Source organism: Oreochromis niloticus, linkage group LG19 (genome assembly GCF_001858045.2).
Source record: "Oreochromis niloticus isolate F11D_XX linkage group LG19, O_niloticus_UMD_NMBU, whole genome shotgun sequence".
In the NCBI taxonomy this organism is placed as follows: Eukaryota; Metazoa; Chordata; class Actinopteri; order Cichliformes; family Cichlidae; genus Oreochromis; species Oreochromis niloticus.
Genome location: NC_031983.2, coordinates 16,495,174 through 16,505,522, shown reverse-complemented (window position 1 = coordinate 16,505,522; position 10,349 = coordinate 16,495,174). Strand labels below are relative to the sequence as shown.

Below are 10,349 nucleotides of genomic sequence, written 5' to 3'. Positions count from 1 at the left end.
AGTGCGACCCCTTCTCCATATTTGGTAACCCACTGCCCCATTGACAACAGCTTCTCCATGAAAGGCACGACAAGTAGAGGGATATCCCGCGCGGACATCTGTGCCTGCTGTCCATTTATGGACGACAGGGATGCGGACAAAGAGACAATGAGAGGCTTCCTTTTGATCCCTGCCGATAAATCACTGTAGGATTATTTAGAAACATCACCGTGTCTGGAAAAGTTCTAATCTAGTCACACATTTCTATCTTACAGTATTGTTTGAACCCAGCCAAACTAAGTAAATTCCTACATTTAAACATGGGTTACACTTTCCTGTATAATAATTGTTTACACAATTCTGTCCATATAAGAACTGAAAGGTGTAATATTGGTAAATATCTACAGCTTTTTTTCTTTCTTTTTTTTTTTGCTATTGTAATATATTTGCTTGATTTAAAGGACACAGACTGTGCCAAGTGTAGAGACCACTTGTGCCACAAACCTGGTGTGAGCGGCTCTTTGACTTTTTAGAAGCTCCAAACCTCACGTGTTGATTTTGTGTTAAACAAAGCATCTTCCTGAAGAAATAGTCTCATTGTGGTGCAGCGACTATGTTTATGTTTAACATCCTCGACTTGCCATGAGGCAAAGGAAAAGAGATGTTCACAGATGCATTCAAATATTTGCATAAAATCTTTAAGTTTCCATGATTGTAATGGACTCTCTGTAAAATATTGATGTTGTGGCCATAGTGCATGCTGCTTGTTTGCCTTTGGAATATACTCTAGTTCATGATTGAGCCCCTTCTGTTGTGTTTGAATTGAGTGTATTGAGCATAAAATACATGCATGAACCCACAGTCAAAAATAGAGGCAATTACTTGGTCGTAGTATAATGTCAAAGGTCATTGTGGTATGCTGAAGGCACTTCTACTTGTTTCTTTCTCTCTGTCTGAACAGATAGTATTACCTCAAACACCAAATACTGTTCTAATAATTACCTTGTGATGTAAGAACAGCCAGGGATAATGCATTCTTCCTTGTAGGAAACCTTTGCAGATAAGTCAGACGTAACGCTGATACTATTTGCTGTTTCTGACATCAAAACAATAAAGAAAAGAGGAAATCTTCTGTTGTGACATGTGCCATATTCCTTCTTTATTCCTGCACTGAGGAAAGAACAAGACATAAGAAATGACATTGCCAGTTTACTTGAAACAGACAGAGCCCAAGTTCTGAAGGCTGTAAAATAACATTGGCTAAGAGCAGTGGATGGTCCCACCACAAGGAGGACAAGACAAAAGGGCACAGCAAGCCATGAATCATATGCTGCTGTCACCCGACCCCAAGCCATAACCCTTCACTGTGTGACTCTTTGTTTTGGTGTTATGTAATAATTGGTAGGCAGCGGTCTGCTTTAAGCATCCTTTTGCCCCAGCATTTAAATATATTCCTAATATTTTTTTGACCATAGCTAAGTTAAGTCCATCTAGGAAGACCAGCACTGTAACTGTAGCTTAAGGTGGACAACTTTGCCCTTGTTCCAAAATATTATAGTTTGAAAATGACATTTCAGTGTTAGCCGCTGTTCTCTGCAGGTTCTGTCACTGCCAGGGTTCGTTCTTAGGATATATATTGTGTAACCATAAAATAATTTTTATGTCTGTTTTCCTAGCCTGTTTTCCACGGGTGTGAAAGGCTCACACCAGTGCCTGAAATATACACGGAGACACTTGGAGGCTGCTCAAATAATCCTCTAGTGTGACTTTCACTTTAGCAGTTACTGAGATTAAATCATTGTGGCATGATCGTTCTTGTCCCGCTCACAACCCCTCCGGAGATCGGCATCATTACTCAGCAGCGGAGATGAGCTAATAAGGACAAAAACTGTCCAGAACAAAAAAGTATATTGATTTTCTATGGGGAATTCATCATAAATAAAGCGCAAGTCTTTTTAAAGAACCCAGCCTGGATGGAAGTCATTCACCTGATAGAGGCAAGGTGTTGTACCTAAGTGGGAAAAGTGAAAGGCTGTTGAAATGTCCCAGGATTGAAGCATTTAATCGGTTCATCAGAAGCTCGCTTGATATAAACTGTCTGGAAATGCGTTGGCCATTCCAACATTCATCTTTCTTGAGCACCAGGAGCCACTGAAAGGTCACAGCCAAAAGAAGACATGAAGCATATTGCTCAGTGAAAACTGGGTGTCCTCTTTCTGGCCCGTGCACTGAATACTGAGTGACATGTTGTTGGCTTAAGTTAAAGTCTTCTGCTGGGTACCGCAAAGGAGCGCACGGTTTGGATCACTGTCACTATGCCTGAAGTTGCACTGCAAGCATTTGCTCATTCATTATCACTGATACTTGGACAGTAAGCTGCACTTTCCTAAAATGCACAGTTTCCAGTTTTTAGACTTTATGAACATCTGTTACATAATAAGCTCATGAGGCTACTCTGATGAGAAAATAAGTGCTGATTTTGGCCAAGAAAGTCCAGGTTTAGGTCTATCACAACTGTCTACTCACACACGGAAAATGTTACATTTTTAATTGAGTAATCTAAACAATATCACAATTCTTAGTGTATTTGTTTGTTTTCTACAACTAACTTTAACTATTCAAATTGACTAATATACAATTCACTTAAACAATATTTTTTTGTTAAAATTGTTTATGATTCATTCAATTGAATAATTAAAAAAACAATTAATAGACTAATTTTAGTCTATAATTCTGTAAACCTTTGCAAAACAAAACTTTGCATAAATCTAATTATAAGATTTTTTGTAATGTAGTTACACTGTTAACTAATTAATCATATTTCCATAATTAAGGTCTTAATGCAGCACAGTAAAACTGGGTCAAACCTCTTTACTTTGGGGGATGTTGACTTAAAGACATCCATGGTGAAATATTTATACTTGTTTACTTAGTCTGTGATCATCTATTTCCTGATTTAAATTATTTGAGCATACTGAGTGTAGCATTTTCATATATTAGATTACACAAAATAACGGGTCCAAACATGCTTATGGTATTATATATGCTCATTTTTTGATGCAGAATTTATTGACTGTTTAATGTAACCAGCTATGGGAAAAATAAAACCTCAAATTCCCATTTAGGTGATTCCCATTAAAGGTAAAATTCCCACTTGTTGTTTCTATTGAAGGGCATTTTGTAGACAAGATAAAAACAACAACTACAACAACAAAAACCTTCCTAAAGGTTCTGAGACCAGGAGAAGTTCTCCCTCCTGGTGTCCGGATGAATGGCAAACTGACATTTACTCATATAGCCAGCATCCACATCACCATGTGTTTTTGTGTGCATGCGCGTGCCTGTGTTTGGGGGAGAAATTACAGAGCAGTATGTGGCCAATAGAATGGGGAAGGCATATATTCATCTTCTCTCTTTTTGCCTCCCAGGTTTCCCTGAAGCCAATAGGAACAGACTTTTTCCATAGCCAGTCTCAGACCCCAATAAAAAATTTACTAGCTCCTCTCTCTCTCTCTTTCTCTGTCTCTCTCCCTCTCTCTCTCTCAATCAGCATCAAGGCCCATTGCCTTCTGTATCCTCTGCCAAAATTTCTGGGGTGAAAAACAGACTAACAAAGTTGAATTAAAATCTGGCTTTTCACAAGTGACTTTTCTCCTCGGGATATTTGGGAGCAGAATTGGGCAGACAAAAAGCAATCTAACTAGGTCTCATATTGCACCCACATAAATATTGCAATATGCATTTGGGCATTGGCTACTTCATTTATTAAAGAAATCTGTGTCAGATTATAGCCGGCATTTGAAAGAATGATTGAAGTTTTGTCACAGTTTCAGTCAATAGTGAGGGCTAGAAAATGGGGATAAGAAGCAGTTTAGTTTGAACATGAATAATTTATGAATCAAATTTGAATAAGCTTCAACAATGACAGCTACACGGATTTGTAGGTAGGCTGCTCGGCAAGAGTATTTTGGTAAGTATTTAGAGGCGCTCCTAAATGTTGAATCCTGAGCTATTTTGGTGGTGGCTGAGAACACATGATGCCAGTCAAAACTGATAGGGAAGCTTCTGACTTTTTAAGCAAAGAACCAGCGCACCCGAGGACGCCCAGCTAAACAGGCTTTTGCTTTTTGCCTCGCACACATTTCAGCTGTTTTAGTTAGCCTCCACAGCATATACATATTTGCAATTCTAACACGCTGCTTGTGTTGCGTCATGCACCCTACTGGTTTCAGAGATGCTGTTATGGAGGTAAATCTGCTCCACACTCAAAAAGAAACGATGCCGCATGAAAGTACTGCACATTTTCCCTCCAATAAATAGTTCAGTTATGCACTGCTATTTCATGACCCCATCTGCCCCTTTGGGATTTCTTTTGAGCTGTAATTCTGTTTCATGTGGTGCTGTTCATCTCACCACCAGCATCAAAAAGTATGTATATTACAAGATAAAAGAAGGTAAGGTGCTTCAGATGGACCTTTGAGCTGACTTTTTCATTGAACTTACTGTGATGTTTGCAGTGAATATATACATACTGGACACTTTACACTTTATTAGCTACACCTCGCTAATACAGAGTTGGACTCCTTTAGTTCAGTTCCTTCAGAACTGCCTTAATCTTTTATGGCATAGATTCAACAAAGTGCTGGAGACATTCCTCAGAGATTTTGGTCCATATTGATATGATAGCATCACACGGTTGCAGAGGATTTGTGGCCTAAACTTCTATGGTACACATCTGCTGTTCTACCACATCCCAAGGTTATCTATTAAATTTGACTGTGGAGGCCGTTTGAGTACAGTGAACTTGCTGTCATACTTTGAGTTTTCTGACATGTAGCTAACTGGAGGCAGCCATCAGAGGATGGGGACACTATAGTCATAAAGGGATAAACGTGGTCTGCAACAATACTCTAGGACAGGGGTGGGCAATTCCAGGCCCCGAGGGCCGGTGTCCTGCAGGTTTTAGATCTCACCTTGGGTCAACACACCTGAATCACATGATTAGTTCGTTACCAGGCTTCTGGAGAACATCAGGACATGTTGAGGAGATAATTTAGCCATTTAAATCAGCTGTGTTGGTTCAAGGACACATGTAAAACCTGCAGGGACACCGGCCCTCGGTGCCCACCCCTGCTCTAGGACAGGGGTGTTGAACTCCAGGCCTCGAGGGCCGGTGTCCTGCAGGTTTTAGATCTCACCCTGGGTCAACACACCTGAATCAAATGATTAGTTCATTACCAGGCCTCTGGAGAACTTCAAGACATATTGAGGAGGTAATTTAGCAATTTAAATCAGCTGTGTTGGATCAAGGACCCATCTAAAACCTGCAGGACACCGGCCCTCAAGGCCTAGGATGTGGGGTTTAAACGATGCTCAGTTGATACTGAGGGACCTAAAATGTGTCACGAAAATATGTCCCACACATTACAACCACCAGTACTCTGAGCCATTGATAAAAGACAGTATGGATCCTTGTTTTTGTGTTTTTTATGCCCAATTCTGACCCTACCATCTGGATGTCACCGCAGAAATCAAGACTCATCACACCAGGCAACCTTCTTCAATTTTGGTGAGCCCATGCAAATTGTAGCCTTAGTTAAGTAGTTGGGCCTGGTGCGGTCTTCTGCTTTTTTAGCCCATCTGCTTGAATGGTTGATGTGTTGTGCTTTCAGAGATGCTGTTCTGCATATTTTGGCTGTAACAAGTGGATAGGCCAGCCTATCTGAGACAATAATCATGCCATATACAGAGTCACTAAAATCACCTTTCTTTCCTATTTTGATGCTTAGTTTGAACTTTATCAGGTCATCTTGAGGATATCTACATGCCTAGATGCATTGAGTTGCCACCATGTGAATGGCTAATTAGATATTTGAATTAACAAGCAGTGGAAGTGGTGTGCCTAATGAAGTGGCTGAGTGTATTTTCTAATGCTTTTGATACCAAAAAAAAAAAAGAAAAAGTATAAAATGTTGTTGTTGTTTTTTAATGTAGCCAAGTGAGAACTCTTCAATTTCGCTTTTAGTGAAGTGTAAGTATAGGTGGAGTTACCTTAAAACTGTGATTAATACATTGCCTGTGCAAATGTATTTAGTTATATTCCACCACTGCACAAGCTTTCAATATATTTTTCCACTGATGAGTCATGGCAGATCCCCCTTTTAAAAGAGACCAGAGTGGAATGTTCCACTTAACCTCTGGAGCCACTTTACCTTTTGCCTTTTAGCTTTGGTTCCTTTCCAGGTTGCCGGTTACTACAAGTGAAGGGTACTGGGGAAAAAAGAAGCTTTTATGCTTTCACAGTAACCTTTTTTCCCAGAAAAGAACAACTCATGAGCACAGTTACTGCTGGTCTCACGGCTCAACAAAGCTTTACTAGAGCAAATCTTACTCACCCCAACAGCAGTAACACAGCAAAAAGGTGGCTTACGGTCACTAAATTAGTATGTGCTAGATGAAAATGGTAATTTACCATGATCTTCCTCTAAAATGTTTGGTCAAGCACAAGCATTCCCTCCCCTATTTGTCATGGTAGCTCACGGCACACTGCACTGAGTCATGTGGGTTGAATGTAACAATTAGCCTTAAAGAAATGGAATTAAACATAGGCTAATGTCCCTCTGAGACACTACATGGAATAATAGCATAGACTTAACTTGACTTAAGGTCAAAGTTAAAGTTTTATGGCAGTTTATTTGAAAAAGACAAAGAAAAAAAGGGCATTAAGGTCAGAAGAATGTGGAATTGCGTAATGCTTGAAAATCCATGAATAAAACACAGAATAAAATAAAGTAGTGAATAAAATGAAAACACCAGTAATGAAGTGTTTAAGAAATAGGAAACAGAAAAGAATTCATTATAAACATCAAAACAACAAAAAAGTATATGAAGTATATAAGTATATATTAATTTAAAGAAAAGTAACATACTGGTTACTTTTGTTGCCTTCTGCCAAATACAGAGATTTGAACAAGATCAACATGTTGACATTGGCTAGTCTAATATCTGGCACTATTTATCTTGTACAGTGGACAATGTGTTTATTGAATACTGAAAGTCAAATGACCTAGCTCTAGCCTTTATGCATGTAAAAAAGTTTGAACGTAAAAGTGACATAAAGTCCAAAAACCTCAGCAAACGGCACATTATCCAATTATCGGATGAAATGGCTCAGATTAATTATAATTGGTTCACAAAGCCAGGCTGAGAACCATTTAAGTTTTCCTTTGGGCTTTCACTTTTAAAATTTTCAATAACTTCTTCAGACTGGACACCACAATGTCACATCTGTTCAGCCCTGCAGCACTTTGAGCCCCCTTGATGGTAATTGTTTGGGGAGTTTTCTTCTTTCTTTTTTTTTCTTTTTTTTAAACGTTTCAGTGTTTACTTAAGATGTATGTTTGCAAAGGAAAATTGGGTCTATACACTGAACCTTAACCTCAAAACTTTCATAACAAGTTTATTGTTTAGTCCAGTGCCAGTTGCAGTCTCAAAGTTATTACAAATTCCTCTGTAGAAATAATAGTACAGATAGAAGTAGCTTAGACAATCTTTGAGCTAATGGCTCTGAACACTCCATTTATCACTGGAAAGTTGACACTAGAGAAGTGGATAGAGAAGTTTATGATCTACCCGCAAGTGCGAGGGTTAGCAGCTCTTTGCCAGTAAATCATTTTATTTTAACATTTATTTTCTGAGTGCTTTTCCAGTGTTTTGCTGACTTAGTGTGGTCAGTTTGGTGCTGTGTTATCAGAAGTGCTCTAGACATTTTTTACTACTAATAATAAATTCTTATACCGTGCAACAGTGACCGTCAAATTCCAAACAGGGATAAAGCTGACAGTGGCTGAACAAAGTATATCTATATACATATCTTTAAAAACTCTAATATTTGTGTGTACTGCTTACTTTACTGCCTCCAGGTGGCCAGAACAATCATTTAAAGTCATCGTTTTGGTTTTCCTCATTTTTTTGTCGTATGCATATTTTTACAGCAGTGGACGCTCGGCTCTGTATGATGTCAAAGAGAAGGGATATCCTTAATGTGGTCATATTAGCTACATGGCAATGGTTGTGAGCCCCAAAGCCCCACTTACCTGCTCTCCATACATACATATACTGTTTGTGAGGGGCAGCCAATCAGAAGAAAGCTAGCTGGAAAGTAAATTATGTACGTGGAAAGCTGTGTTGAGCTTGGCATGACCTAGAGAGCATGTCTCAATATTGTCTCCTTGACTTCAATTTAATTAATTTTGTGATGAGACTCAAGCATCTGTGACGCCCTAATGTGAAAACACAGGTAGATAAAACTCAGTGAATGAAATGTAAAATGAATCTGTTCAAATCTGCAGCTCTCTCTTTCTCCCCATTTACTTTCAGTATTTCACGGGATGGATTTTCCTCAAAATACGTGCACCAAAAGTCAATTAACAACCACGAAGGGCAAGTTCAAAGCAGTTTTAATCGCATTTCCATATATTTCCATACAGACATTACCAAGTCTAAATATTTTCATTGTTAAATTGGCATTTTCATTCTTATCGTCTCCACGCAGCGTCATTGTGAATTAAACAGCAAACACAGACCATGAACTGCAAGCCTATTTTCTTCCTGACAAACCCATGCAAATTTAAAATCTGTGATTAATTACGTTACCAGTGAGAGAGGAATCAATTTTCCTGGACTTTCTGGACCTTATTGTGACATAAGTTGCTGGAAGGTTTCTCAGGGAATTGTGCACCAGTCGTGCTGGAATAGCTCCACATAAATCAGACATTAACAGTTCTTCCTGAGGTGAAGGCTTCGACCTCTGTTTTTTCTGGTCCTGATCAGACAGGATGGATTTCAACACAAAGGCTTGCTGTGCCTCATGTTGTTGGCACAGGTTCTGCCCACGTTAGCTCCCTCCAGGAGTAAGTCAGACAGTCGGTCCAGGCCAAGGCAGGTGGTGAGGGGGCTGATGAGGCCGTAGAGACCCCCTAAAGCGATGCTGATGGGCCAGCCAATGAACAGCAGAACAATGAGCCATATGATGCACCAGAAACATGACCCGCAAGTGGCCATCTTAGTCTGGAAAAAAAGAGAAGAAGCTTAGAATGATAATTTCCCCCAAGGTGGGCACACTTTGGCAAAAATGCTTTTACTTTAGTTAAACAGCTCTAACACACTGTGGGGTAAAGAGCACTTTAGATGGCATACAATAGTGGGTCAGTCACTACAATGGCTACTGTGTTTCCTGTGAGCGGCAATGCTTCTTTAGTGATGATAGGAGATTATTAGATTGAAATGTGTCATGTCAATGATCTGTATGTACAGGATTAGGCACCAGTCTTGACAAAGCATGATAAGCTGGTAGTAATCACCAGATCTGCATACCCACTGGAGGTCAATACTTACACAATGCTGAAGACCTGTGCAGGCACAGTAGTCAGCCACTATGAGCAGATCAGCAGAGATCATAACTCATAACAAGTATACTGTACTGTGCAAAGTGTGCATACATCTGACTTGATGATTTATAGTAGTATAGCTGCAAAAATATGTAAAGACCTAATTATGAGGAAAAAAAAATTATTTTACAAAATGCAATCTTATGCCTGAGCAATCAGGCTGTAAATGTTTTTGTCCAATAAAACTGTACAAGGTCTGCCCCAAGGACAAGCCTTGAAGTTGAGATTGTAAAACTGATGGTTTTACGAGTGTGAACGTGTTGTGTGTTGTCAGATTGATTCCTTGAGCTTAGTTTAGGTTTAAGACACAATGGTCAGATCCTCTTCCCCTCCAGGCTTTGCCGTCTTGACTCTATGTAATGTGTAATTTCCTGTTGTGACACTGCTGTCACGTAGAGTTGGGCAATAGATTAAAGATTCAACACGAGTGTGTCCCATGGTGGATCCCGTGCTTTGGTAAACGCTCTCACTTAAAAAAAAAAAAAAAAAAAAAAAAAAAAAAAGACGAGGTAGAGGAACTACTAAACTACAATGATTACAGGAACATGATGTGAAAATACCTAAAATTCCTCCTCTTCAACTTTTTTTTTTTTTTGCTTTTGCATTGTTAAATTTGATCACAAGCACCTTTAAATAACCAAATACCAAACACAAATAAACCTCCACCCTAAATCTGAACCTATTAAAAGATGTCAATTTTATCAGAACCTCTAAATTCACCTTACAAGTCAGCAAAACGCTAATGATTATTCAACACAGTTTGACTGCATGCTGTTAGTCTCACTCATGAATCAGCCCTTAGCAAAGGTTAGAAGTGAGAGCTTTGCAAAGTAGCTATTAACCCAATGAATACCTGCCGTGTGAGTACAAAAGACATGTTCACCTTCAGCAGGAAAGAAGAACGGTTCTGGAGGACGTGTG

General features: G+C 39.2%; 2 long non-coding RNA genes across 3 annotated transcripts in view; one reads left to right on the top strand and one right to left on the bottom strand.

Annotated features, from left to right (window-relative positions):
* The first annotated feature begins 5,291 nt into the window (after positions 1 to 5,291).
* The window catches only part of LOC102081873 (uncharacterized), a 14,687-nt gene continuing 9,629 nt past the window's right edge, over positions 5,292 to 10,349 (top strand). For both annotated transcript variants that reach the window (XR_002057458.2, XR_270133.4), the window contains exon 1: positions 5,292 to 5,548. This is a non-coding gene — a long non-coding RNA (uncharacterized LOC102081873). The remainder of the gene's footprint in view (positions 5,549 to 10,349) is intronic.
* LOC106098061 (uncharacterized) overlaps positions 8,422 to 10,349 on the bottom strand; it is a 2,092-nt gene continuing 164 nt past the window's right edge. The window contains exons 1-2 of the long non-coding RNA XR_001224149.3: positions 10,312 to 10,349; positions 8,422 to 9,048 (exon numbers count right to left, since the gene is read on the bottom strand). The exon at positions 10,312 to 10,349 is cut by the window's right edge and continues 164 nt beyond it. This is a non-coding gene — a long non-coding RNA (uncharacterized LOC106098061). The remainder of the gene's footprint in view (positions 9,049 to 10,311) is intronic.